Source organism: Heptranchias perlo, unplaced genomic scaffold, assembly GCF_035084215.1.
Source record: "Heptranchias perlo isolate sHepPer1 unplaced genomic scaffold, sHepPer1.hap1 HAP1_SCAFFOLD_50, whole genome shotgun sequence".
Taxonomy (NCBI): domain Eukaryota; kingdom Metazoa; phylum Chordata; class Chondrichthyes; order Hexanchiformes; family Hexanchidae; genus Heptranchias; species Heptranchias perlo.
The window spans coordinates 7,878,522-7,892,249 of record NW_027139516.1 but is presented as its reverse complement, the minus strand read 5'-3'; the positions used below and the strand labels follow the sequence as shown (position 1 = coordinate 7,892,249).

The 13,728-nt window shown below is 44.3% G+C and overlaps 1 non-coding gene across 1 annotated transcript; it reads right to left on the bottom strand.

Moving 5' to 3' along the window:
• Positions 1-3,901: 3,901 nt before the first annotated feature.
• trnan-auu (transfer RNA asparagine (anticodon AUU)) lies at positions 3,902-3,975 on the bottom strand. Its single transcript has one exon. It is a non-coding gene; the product is annotated as a tRNA-Asn (tRNA).
• Between the last annotated feature and the right edge of the window lie 9,753 nt (positions 3,976-13,728).

Sequence of the window (13,728 nt, the reverse complement as noted above, 5' to 3'; positions counted from 1 at the left end):
CGATGGCATAGCATGTCACACAATGGGTAGCTGAATGGTGTGTTCTCTCTACTCGTACTTGGAATGTGTTGTTTCCATTGCAGCAAGAGACACAGACAGTGGCTGCTCCCCCTTATCTTTAAAAACTCTCAGGGTAGTGGGTTTGAGCCCCACGTTGGACGAGTACCGTTTTAAACTTATATGCTGCTTCCACCCGCCCCCCTCCGTCTCACCCCGCACCATGGGGCCGCGCCCGGGCTGAATCTCTCCAATTTGGTTTCCACCTCTGTCGCAGCATGAAATGGTCCTTATCAAAGTCACAAATGATACCCTACTTTGACTACCGCCATGATAAACTATCCCTCCTCATCCTTCTCAAATACAATATCTCACCGTGCTGTTATGCTGTCAGACTAGTTTCCTCTCTCTGCTCTTATTTGGAATGTGTTGCTTTTCCGTCTGATAACACTTGGTATCATCGTATTATATTAGTCCACAAGAGGTTATTATTCGGCCCATCGTGCCTGTGCTGGGTCAAACACACGTATTCGTTCAAAATTCGTTTATAGATGGATTGAGTGCCTTGTTATCAGAAAATAGCCTGAACCACCACAGTCTGGAGCTTTCCTCCTCGCTATCAACCATATGGCCTATTTTTGTGTCACCCGCAACTTTCTCAATCATGCCCCCTAAGTTGAGGTCCAAATCGTTAATGTATACCACAAAAAGCAAAGGAACAAGTACCGAGCCATGCGGCACCCCACTGGAAACAGCCTTCCAACCACAAAAACACCCGTCGACCATTACCCTTTGCTTCCTGCCACTGAGCCAATTTTGCATGCAACAAGCCACATTCCCTTGGATCCCAGGGGCCTTTACTTTTTTGACCAATCTGCCAGGTTGGAACTTTTCAAAAGCCTTGCGAAAATCCATGCAGACTACATCAATTGCGCTATCCTCATCGATCCTTCTTGTCACCTCCTCGAAAAATTCAATCAGGTTAGTCAGACACGACCTCCCCAGAACAAATCCTTGCTGACTGTCCTTGATTGGTCCGTGCCTTTCGAAGTGACATTTTATTCTCTCCCTCAGAACTGATTCGAATAATTTGAAATTGATTCTTTCTCTTGCTTGCTGCAATAAAAGATAAGGCGGTTGGAAGCGCTTCGGCCCGGCTAGCTCAATCGGTAAAGCATGAGATTCTGAACTCCAGGGTCGTGGGTTCGATCCCCACATTGAGCGAATGCCATTTTAAAATTTTATGCTGCTTTCACTGGCCAACGGTGCAGAAATGATACAGAATGAAACACAAAATCGGTAGTCAGGATGGCCAAGCTGTCTAAGGCGCTGCGTTTAGGTCACTGTCTTTTCCGGAGGCGTGGATTCAAATCCCACTTCTGACAGTGCACATTTTTACTAAGATGTGTAAATATTGTATTTGTGGATTGGGCTGCAGCTGATTTTTCTGCCAAGTTGATTTGCTCCTCCCACAAAAGCAACTGGCTTTGTCATGGATATGTGACTTGAGAATTTTCCAACGGTGAAATGTTTGACATATTAATGACCTGGACAAAGAAATAGAACAGCAGTGGGAAACATTTAAAACGGTGATCAATAGAGTCCAGGAGAAATATATCCCACTAAAAAGCAAGAACAGACTAGCCAGAAATGACACACCAGGAGTGAATAAAGAAACAAGGGCAAAATTGAAACTAAAGAAAAAGGCACACACTGGACAATAAAGGAGAGAGTGGAATGTGAAAAGACTGGGAAAGAAGTCTAAAGAACTATTAGAAAGGCAAAAAGGAATACCAAAAAAACAAAGAATTCTAGACACATCAACAGCCAAAGAAAGTTTAGGATAGGAATAGGGTCACGAAGGGATACACACGACAAACTCACAGGCAATGACAGCGAAATGGCAGAAATATTAAATGATCACTTTGCTTCAGTATTTACCAGGGAGACTGGTATTGTGGGCGTGACAGTAGAAGAAGAGATCAAAAATATGTAAAGACATTTAAGATGGAAAGGGGGGAGATAATTGATAAGCTAATCAAACTTAGAGAGGGAATTTCCTGTTCGGAGCCTAACCAGAGTTTCAAACCGCTCAGCCACGCTAATTTCCGTATTACTGTTCAGGAGCTCATTTCACAGGGACACGATTACTGCGCTCCATTTAGGGAGGCTCAGTGAAAGGCGGAAATTGAACTATTAATTGAATCATAGAATAAGACAGCGCCATTCGGATGCCATTCGGCCCATCGTGCCTGTGCCAGGTCTCTGAAAGAGCTGTCCAGTTAGTCCCACTCGCCTGCTGTTTCCCCATAGACCAGAAAATGTTTCCATCCAAGCGTTTATCCAATTCCCTTTTGAAAACTGTGAGTTAAGAAAAACAATATTGAAAGGGGTGCTGGGGCCTCTGCAGCGTCGATGTAGAGTGTGTGATGATTGAAGTTATCAAGATGGTTGCTTTACACATGGTATGTTGTGCAATCATCCTGAAATATCTTCAATATCCAATACAAATTGAATTGCAAACCTGATGGACAAACACTGGAAAACAAGTCACGAGTGAACGCCAATCATCTGGGACCCGTTTTCAGCCTCACGGCACTTTAAATAAAGTGAAATAACTTTGCATTGAAAAGATTTGGAACTTGCATTTGTGCCTTTATCTGATCCATTTCTTAAAGTTGCTGGCGTCTGATGATGTACTCGCCTCTGCTCCCTCGATTGAACAAGAAAGGAGGTGTTTGACGTTGACGGGACCTGTTGGTTATGAGCTCATCCTTCACATTGAGTGGACTCGCGTCCATTGGACATCGTCAGTTTTAGCCCAGCGGTGAACTTCGCAGCAAACAAGATCGACACCATCTCACCGCTGGCGCTGACTGACGCGTTTATTGTTATTTCTTTCAGACCGAAATGAATAGCAACCGTGATTTTAAATTTGCACCAAGTGATTTTTAGGTAGTCTCCTTTAAGTGTTTCAAAGGCGACCCCTAATTTATGATAGTCCGGCCATTTCACCAGCCGTGTTGAAAACAAATCATGTCTCTGCTTTTCGCGTCTTTTTTCGAACACGCAGCCTTTTGATCTGGAGTCAGACCTTTGCGCCACGCACTCTGAAGACAGGGTCCTGGATGTTATTGTGCATATGAATGTTTCTCAAACACCGTTTCATTTATTGGTTGAATAGATAGGGCTTATCAAATCTCCGCCAGGTCCCACCGGGTGTGAGACAGTATTGGAAGCAGCCTTCACCCCCAATATCACCCTCGCTTCAATCGCCTGCTCCCAGCGGACTGCAACAACAGGGCTGGGAGATATGGACTTTGTTCACATTGAATCAGCTGTGTGAATCATTAAATATTTACTCATTGTTAATGGGAGCTACGTGTCAAAATGTTCTTCGCCGGTTTTGGACCGGGGACTTCTCGCGTGTTATGTGAACATGATAACCACTACACTCCGGAAACCTAACACCTGATACTCCGTGTTCGGGACAGAACCCCCTCAGCCAAACTAATTTCCGTATTACTGTCCAGGAGCTCATTTCACAGGGATACATTTCCTGCGCTGTATTTCGGAAGGCTGCAGAGAAGGATCGGTGGCGATGGTCAGGCAGGGAATCCCAGAGCATCGCGCCCACACAAACATTTCACTGTTTTTTTTTCATGTGCCTGATATCCGACGGCAGTGTAAATTATGGCGAATCAGGCATGCTCAGATGACATTGTTCACAGAGTGTTTTCTTGCAGCCAAATCACACATCAGAAAACTTGAAAAGAGTTTCGGAGATCGGAGCCATTTAAAGTGCTCCCAGCTACTGGAAATCAGGAATTAAAACCTGACACCGGCTTGAGGGCTTCCAGAATGAGGCAATGAATCCTAAAGTGGGAAAGAAAGATGCAATTTTCGTCTCTGAGTGGGCTCGAACTACCAACATTTCGGTTAATAACCGAACGCGCTGACCGATTGCGCCACAGAGACCGTGCGGTTCTTTTTCTTGCAAGATACACTAAAGCAGCGTGTCACCGAGCCAAAGTTACATGTTGCAGCCACAGAAATGCAATTGACCACGATCAGTGTTACTTTCCCAGAAATAAAGGATGGGACATTGTTTGTGGAAACATGGAAACGGTCTGGTCTCACTCACAGCATCGATATCACCGCCAACCAGCTCTCCTGCAACCGGCGCGCCCACCGGTGCTTTGTGTGTTACTCAGTCGCACTGTGGGAGAACCTTCACCACACTGACTGCAGCGGTTCAAGGAGACGGCTCACCACCACCTTCTCAAGGGCAATTAGGGATGGGCAATAAATGCTGGCCTCGCCAGCGACGCCCACATCCCATGAACAAATAAAGAAAAATCATTCTGAGCGTCCGGACGCTGATGTCAGGTTTTGATCCCTGATCTGCAGTAACTGGGAGCGCTTTAAATGGCTCCGACCTCTAAATTTCACCCACAACATCAGAGTACCTGTTCCAGGGGGACATGCCGACTCAGCTGCGTCTTGTCTGCCTGTATGGTCAGTCCTTCCTTCGCCTCCAATTCCGTTTCCCAAAGCGTATCAGCAGATTCACAAAGCTGTTTGTAATTTCGGTTCCTTTCGATTTGTCCAGCTCCCGATGGAAATAATTTGCAAACCTGGTTGCAACCCTCCGCCTTGGATCGTGTCCAGGGATGGGTTATGTGGAGAGACTGGAAAAGCTGGGGTTGTTCTCATTAGAGGAAAAAAAGGTTAAGGGGAAATTTAATAGAGGTGTTGAAATTTATGAGGGGATTTTGATAGAATGGATGTGGAGAAGCTGTTTCCATTGGCAGCAGGGTCGATAACCAGAGGACACAACCTGCATTCATATAGCGCCTTTAACGTCGTATAACGTCACAAGGTGCTTCACAGGAGCGTTATTAAACAAAACTTGACACTAAGCCACAGATGGAGATATTGGGACAGGTGACCAAAAGCTTAGTCGAAGAGGTAGGTTTTAAGGTTAAAGGAGAGAGAGGCGGAGAGGTTTAAGGATGGAATTCCAGAGCTTAGGGCCGAGGCAGCTGAAGGCACAGCCGCTAATGGTGGAGCGATTAAAATCGGGGATGCGCAAGAGGCCAGAATTGGAGGAGCACAGAGATTTTTTTAATTCGTTCATGGGATATGGGCGTCGCTGGTAAGGCAAGCATTTATTGCCCATCCCTAATTGCCCTTGAGAAGGTGGTGGTGAGCCGCCTTCTTGAACTGCTGCAGTCCGTGTGGTGACGGTTCTCCCACAATGCTGTTAAGTTGGGAGTTCCAGGATTTTGACCCAGCGACGATGAAGGAACGGCCGATATATTTCCAAGTCTGGATGGTGTGTGATTTGGAGGGGAACGTGCAGGTGGTGTTGTTCCCATGTACCTGCTGCCCTTTTCCTTCTAGGTGGTTGAGGTCGCGTGTTTGGGAGGTGCTGTCGAAGAAGCCTTATCGAGTTGCTGCAGCTGCAGTGCATCCTGTGGATGGTGCACACTGCAGCCACAGTGCGCCAGTGGTAAAGGGAGTGAATGTTTAGGCTGGTGGATATGGTGCTGATCAAGCGGGCTGCTTTGTCTTGGATGGTGTCGAGCTTCTTGAGTGTTGTTGGAGCTGCACTCATCCAGGCAAGTGGAGAGTATTCCATCACACTCATGAGTTGTGCCTTGTAGATGGTGGAAAGGCTTTGGGGAGTCAGGAGGTGAGTCATTCGCCGCAGCATACCCAGCCTCTGACCTGCTCTTGTAGCCATATGATCTCGATGGGTTGTAGGGCTGCAGCCGGTTACAGAGATAGCGAGGGGGCGAGGGCCATGGTGGGATTTGAAAGAAACGATGAGAATTTTAAAATCGAGGCGTTCCCGGACAGGGGTTTGACTGGAGCGTCACACCGTCCCCTCCCGTGTTTACTTCCACAAACGTACATTGGGACAGGGCTTGGGCGGATTTTTCTGTGTCTCACCCGGGGCCGCTGAGTCTCCTGCAGTCCCCCCGATCACCAACTCACCCAGTTTGTAAATTTAAACCGGAACAAGTGCTTCGCAAAGGGCAAGAGATGAAGGCAAGGCTGGAACCTCTGACAAAAATAAATCTCTTGCCCACCAGCGAGGTTGGTGTACATGAATCGCTAACTCTTCTTTTAAAGTTTTGACATTCATTGGACGCCACGCGGCATCTACAGACTTGTCACTTGCACTCACAGTGAAGCGGAGGGCCGTTTTCACTCGCACCACCAGCAATTATGATATCAAGAAAAAGGTGGTGGAGAAATTCTCCATTTCAGCGAAAATGGAGCGCTGGGGTCCGCTCATGAGTGCAGCGTAAAAGTTGCAACTCGCACCCACGGTCGTGAGGTGAATGCCTCTCCCGACTGAGCTCGCCAAGCCTGAGGAAACTGCTACTTCCTTGCCTGTTGTTGCAAGGGTTCAGTGCAAACCATGAAACAGGTTCTCCTGAATTCCATGGTGTGGAAGGCAATCGAGTAACAAGTCGAGCAATGTATTCCGCTCAATCATTGATCATTCCATTCAGATCTTCTGCTTTTCAGCTGCACTTCCCCCCAAACATTGCAATTAATTTTGCTCAGTATTTGTTTCGCTTGTTTAATATTTTGTTCGCCGGCTTTGCCAGATTAACATTTCATGTCAATTATCAATGACAGGGAGCAATGAAGATCACTTGTAAAATTCCCTCGGGCCCATCAATGTGTCAGAATCAAGCACCCGGGTGTTTAAGCACCAACCAACTGAACTAAGACGGTTCACTCACTTGTCCCAACACCTGCTGTGCCTTAACTTGCTCACCGCTACCAGTAGTTTATTTTTTAAATGACGCTTCCCTCCCTGACACCGCAGAATAATAGTGACTTTGAAACGCAGCTTTTTGATCTGGTAGTTAGATGCGCTATCGTTGCGCCACGAGGTTAACAAATAACATCCATTGTGTATGTTTATATACTTATTATATACTTAAATATATATGATTGATGCAGTGTTCCCTTGTGGTTGGGAACAGTTCATTGCACAAAAATAATTCAAGTCTGTGAGACATTTAATGTTTTTTTTAATCACCATTAATACGTTCTGTTGCACACTGAAGGAAATGCTAACTTGTTTGCCAAGTGACAATTAAAACGTTTATAAATCTTTGTGCTTTGCATGTTATGAACTTTTATCCCTTCCCGTTTTACATACTGTATTTTAGGAGTCTGCTTAAAAATGTTTAGTGCTTATTATACCAGGAATCTGGTGCAGCCGCTGTTAAATTTAAAAAGGTTTGTAGCCCCTTTCACGCTTGAAGAAACTCGACCCTGGAGGTTGATGGGGAGCAAGTCCCTCCAAAATGCTTCCCTCCGAGGGCAAATCGGGGACTTTCTGCGTGTAACTTTTCGGTCTCAGGTCTGAAGGAAGTGTCTCGGGAAAACATGAACTGCTGACTCTCTTCACGAACATTTCATCGATCGAAACTATACAAGTCACAGGGAAAAAATGTCAAATTCATTAAACTCCCGAATTAGCCCCAAAATCTATCAATCCCAGTTTTGAAATGTTCAATTGATCCCCAGCCTCAACAGACTTTTGTGGGAGAGTGTTCCCGATTCCCACTCCCCTTTGTGTGAAGAAGTGCTTCCTGACATCACCCCTGAACGGCCTAGCTCTAATTTTAAGTTGACACCCCCTTGTTCCGGACTCTCCCGACCAGAGGAAATAGTCTCGATCTGCCCTCTCAAATCCTTTAATCATCTTAAACACCTCAATTAGATCACCTCTTAATATTATATTCTGAAGGGAATGCAAGTCCAGTCTATGCTGGGTCCGCTGTTATTTGTTATTTATATTAATGATTTGGATGAGAATTTAGGAGGCATGGTTAGTAAGTTTGCAGATGACACCAAGATTGGTGGCATTGTGGACAGTGAAGAAGGTTATCTAGGATTGCAACGGGATCTTGATAAATTGGGCCAGTGGGCCGATGAATGGCAGATGGAGTTTAATTTAGAGAAATGTGAGGTGATGCATTTTGGTAGATCGAATCAGGCCAGGACCTACTCCGTTAATGGTAGGGCGTTGGGGAGAGTTATAGAACAAAGAGATCTAGGAGTACAGATTCATAGCTCCTTGAAAGTGGAGTCACAGGTGGATAGGGTGGTGAAGAAGGCATTCAGCATGCTTGGTTTCATTGGTCAGAACATTGAATGCAGGAGTTGGGATGTCTTGTTGAAGTTGTACAGGGCATTGGTGAGGCCACACTTGGAGTACTGTGTACAGTTCTGGTCACACTATTATAGAAAGGATATTATTAAACTAGAAAGAGTGCAGAAAAGATTTACTAGGATGCTACCGGGACATGATGGTTTGACTTACAGTGAGAGGTTAGACAGACTGGGACTTTTTTCCCTGGAGAGTAGGAGGTTAAGGGGTGATCTTATAGAAGTCTATAAAATAATGAGGGGCATAGATAAGGTCGATAGTCAAAATCTTTTCCCAAAGGTAGGGGAGTCTATAACGAGGGGGCATAGATTTAAGGTGAGAGGGGAGAGATACAAAAGGGTCCAGAGGGGCAATTTTTTCACTCAAAGGGTGGTGAGTGTCTGGAACGAGCTGCCAGAGGCAGTAGTAGAGGCGGGTACAATTTTGTCTTTTAAAAAGCATTTGGACAGTTACATGGGTAAGATGGGTATAGAGGGATATGGGCCAAGTGCAGGCAATTGGGACTAGCTTAGTGGTATAAACTGGGCGACATGGACATGTTGGGCCGAAGGGCCTGTTTCCATGTTGTAACTTCTATGATTCTATGATTCTATGCAACCTGTCCTCATAATTGCTTATCAAGGATAGCCACCAAAAAGGGGTTTACAATGACTGGCTCTTGAGTGCACTGGTTGTTATCAGTGGGCTCCTTGGTCTAGCGGTATGATTCTTGCTTTGGGGTTATGCATACAAATCTGTAAAAGGTCACGGGTTCAAATCCCAGAAAAGCCTTTATTTCACTTTTGATCTTGAACTTCCACAGAGAGAAAAGTACCCAAATCACCCACATGAATGAAACAATTCCTCTGTTTCATACCATTGACGAACACAACTGCCCAGCTTGGTTCTGAGGAAAGGTCATTGACCTGAAACATTAACTCTGTTTCTCTCCCCACAGATGCTGCCTGACCTGCTGAGGGTTTCCAGCATTTTCTCTGTTATCAGATTATCACTTCCCTCATCACCGAACTACACTCCTCCACTAGATGTCGCCTTGTGGTGCAAACAGGCTCCTTCCGCACAGCCAGGTGTTCTGCTTTAGGCATTAATTATAACGATAACTTTTGAACTTGTTCGTTAAAACATATGGCCTTGCCCATTGACCAGAGAGCAGAATGGTGTTTATCTCTCACCAGTACAGCCCTTTCCAGCTGAGTCAGCTTGGAATGATACGTCGCAATCATACAGATGTAACACCTCTCCTGCTTCCCTGTGAAGCTGGTAAGACGAATAGCACACAATGCTGTCTGACACACATACACACCAGCTCTGAATGATTTAAAGGCCTTGTTATGATTGTCAGAGAATTGTTTATATCAAAAGGATAAATAAACTTATTAGTATAATGATATCAGCTGCAATCCAAGAGTTTCTGGACTTCAGAAGCTACTCGTCTCTATATTAAACATATGCATGCATATAGAATGAAGCAAATCTGTCTTATGATTGTAGTGTCATTCTCCCAACAGAGATTTCTACTTCCTTATTTAAGAGGCAAAAGCTAAAGGTTAATATTACTTTAATATAAAGAATAAATCTTTCCTTACAATCCAGATACCCCAAACTAATATAACACCTCAAAGTGATGGAGCTTCTCAAACTAAAACAGTATCTCAAACTAATACAGTACCTCAAACGGATAGAGAATCTGAAACTACTATAATATCTCAAGCTAATACATCATCTGAAACTAATAAAGTACCTCAAACTAATACAGTACCTCAAACAAATACAACACCTTAAGCTAATGCAGTACCTCAAACTGATACAGAACCTGAAACTAATATAATACCTCAAACTAATACAGCATCTCAATCTAATACAGTATCTCAAACTAATAAAGAACTTCAACTAATACAGCACCTCAAACTAATAGAGCACCTCAAACTGATACAGCACCTCAAACTAATACAGCACCTCAAACTGATACAGCACCTCAAACTGATACATCACCAAAAGCTAATACAGTACCTCAAACTAATATAGTACCTCAAATTAGTACGGCATATTAAACTAATACAGCACCTCAAACTAACGCAACACCTCAAATTAATACTGTACCTCGAATTAATATAGTACCTCAAACAAATACAGTACCTCAAACAAATACAGTACCTCAAACTAATACAGTACCTCAAACTAATACAGTACCTCAAGCTAATACAGTATCTCGAATTAATACAGTACCTGAAACAAATACAGCACCTCAAACTAATCGTGTTCCTCAAACTAATCCAGCACCTCAAACGAATACAGTACCTCAAAACTAATCATTAACTGAAATGTCAAAATCCGAACAGGACAAGCAGGTTGACCTTGACAGGTGGCGGTTCTGTTAAGAGGATAGTAAGCTGCAGGAGAAAGTCCCGTTGTATTCATTTAATTTCGAGTCTTTTCTCAACATTTGAGCAGAGAAACACGTGGTACGTAATATCACCGCTGGGCCTTCCATGGTCGGCCTAATTCAGTACAACATTCCCAGTCCATTTCGCCTGAAGCTCATCACCAGATGCCTTTCAAGTAACCTTTGCTGATTTGTTGCATTTCAGTTTTGGGTTTAAATAGAGTTGTTTGTTTACCAGCATAGCTTTATTGTGGCGAGGGGTATTTGAGTTTGTACCGGGCAATTTGTAGCTGCCGATTGCTAATTGATCTTCAATTGATTCAATACATTTCAATTAAACTATCACAAAAAGACGGACTATTCCTGCACCCACTCCCCGCCCCCCGCCCCCAATGTTCCAACTTACTCCACTTCTCCATTGCTACTGCTGCCAATCTCTAACTCTTTCTCGAATTATAAATCTGTCTATCGTGCTCTCTTTCTACTATTTTTATGTTTCTTTATCTCTTTCAACTATATCCATTGTTATTTTCACCTTATTAAAAATCAATATAAATCTCCTTCGACCGATTCGTATGTATCGTTGTCTCTCCACTGCTTTAAATGTATTTTTCTATCTATCTATCTATCTATCTATCTATCTATTCATCTATCTCACTATCCGTCTATCTATATATCTCTATATCCGTCTATCCATCAATCCATCTATCTCTCTACCTATCTATCTATCTTTCTATCTACATATCTCTCTATCCATCTATCTATCGATCTCTCTATCCATCTATCTATTTGTAAAGCTATCTATCCATCCACCTTTATCTCCCTATCTCTCTATATCTGTTTCTCCCTCCACCTGTTTATTGCTCTGTTGTTGTTTCTCTATCGCTTTCTGTCTCTCCTCCTTCATTACTCAAGTTTATCAAATAACTTTCGAATCTTTATCAAAAAAATGCAATATTAAAGCATGAGCACGAGGTAAATTAGCAAATTACAAGGTGGGGTGGACTCAGTATGTTGGTCTGTGAAGACGTCACCGAGCCCTCTTCCTTCTTCAGGCTGCTGATCACAGAAGTCTCCCTGAGCAGCTTCTGGAAGAAGAAGCGCGAGCACTTCTCGTCCTGCTCCACGGAGCGGACTCTGGAGCGAAAGATAATCTTTGAGGCCCCTTTAACTGGATGGATCGCACCGTGAGATCACAAGGTGAGGCCCCTTTAACTGGACGGTTTACAGCATGAGATCACAGGATGAGGCTCCCTGAACTGGACGGTTCACACCGTGAGATCACAGCATGAGGCCCCTTTAACTGGACGGTTCATACCGTGAGATACGATCTGTATTGTACTGTATTGCTTCGAAATTGTGAAATTTAGTTTTAACTCTGTGTATTCTTAAATTGTATGCAGTAATGTATGTTTTGTAATGAAACAATTTCGCAGAAACTTTCGAATCAAACGGGAATCGAGCCTCCACACGTTATCCATTGCTTCACTGGCCCAGTTTTCAAAAAGCATGCAGTAACTCACACTTCTACAACGCTGGAGAATGCGCAGTTACCGAGTCAGTCTCGGTCATGCCCACGCGATTCCGGGAGTCTGGAAGTGTCAAAAGGTGCACGGTGAACAATCACCAAAGAGAGAGACATGAGCTGCTTCCTTTCGATCGCTCAGCTTGTAGAGCGGAGAACTATAGTACAATTAACAGATCAAAGTTTGCTGGTTCCAAGTAATAAACGTGCTTTTGGAGTAAGTAGCTCAAGGCCATTCTCTTAACTTTACAGGCAGCCTACGGCTTAACATGTTGGCGCTGAGGCACAGGAGAGCACTTTTCCTTTGTCAAACCTTCAAGCTTTCTGTGCCTGTCAGAACACGGCTGTTTTGTTCGAGCATTTGCCTCTGCTCACCAGCAGGGAGTGCCTTTGAGCAACAACACTTCAAACCGCTTTCAGGCAAAAATGTCTTCGATCAGACAGACAGGGCTCTCGCTGCTCCCTCAAGCTCGGGGCTGCTGTTCCTTTCCTGAGATCTCATCTACCTTCCGCAGGCTCGGGCTCTTCTCAGCATCATTCACGATTACTGTGGCTTCCCGTTCTGCTGTTGCTCACTCGCTGATGCTCGATACCACCGATTGGAGCAAAGTATTGATTATCGTCAGGGAGGGGGCCAACCCAAGGCGAGATTTCTCTGCTGATCGTGGAGCTGCTTGGAGGCGAGTGCAAAACAACTACTGTGAAGGACATTGAATAAAGGGGGCAGTAGCAACATGGATACAGAATCGGCAAAGGGACAGGAAACAGAGTAGTGGTGAACGGTTGTTTTTCGGACTGGAGGGAGGTGGACAGTGGTGTTCCCCAGGGGTCGGTGCTGTGACCACTGTTTTTCTTCATATATATTAATGACTTGGACTGGGGCGCACAGGACACAACTTCAAAATTTGCAGATGACACCAAACGTGGAAGGGTGATGAACAGTGATGAGGATCGTGATAGACTTCAAGAGAAAAATACAGACTGGTTGCATGGGCGGACACATGGCAAATGACACTTAACGAAGAAAAATGAGAATTGATGCATTTCGGTAGGAAGAACGAGGAGAGGCAATATAAACAAGAGGGCACAATTCTAACAGTGATACAGGAACAGAGAGATCTGGGTGTATATGTGCACATATCATTGAAAGTGGCAGGGCTGGTTGAGAAAGCGGTTAAAAAACCATACGGGATCCTGCGCTTTATAAATAGAGGCATAGAGTACTAAAGTATGGAAGTCATGATGAACCTTTAGAAAACACTGGTTCAGCCACAACTGGAGTATTATGTCCACTTCTCGGCGCCGCACTTTAGGAAAGATATGAAGGCGTTAAAGTGGGTGCAGAAGCGATTTACAAGAATGATTCCAGGGACGAAGGACTTTAGTTACGTTGATAGACTGGAGATGCTGGAGATTTGATAGAGATTTTCAAAACCATGAAGGGTTTAGACAGAGTATATTGAGAGAAATCGTTCCCATTTGCAGAAGGGTGAAGGACCAGAGGACATAGATTTAATGTGATTGGCAAAAGCACCAAAGATGACATCAGGTAAAACGATGGGACGGTGCAGTGGGACGATCTGGATTGCTCTTGCAGAGAGCTGGTGTGGTCTCGAT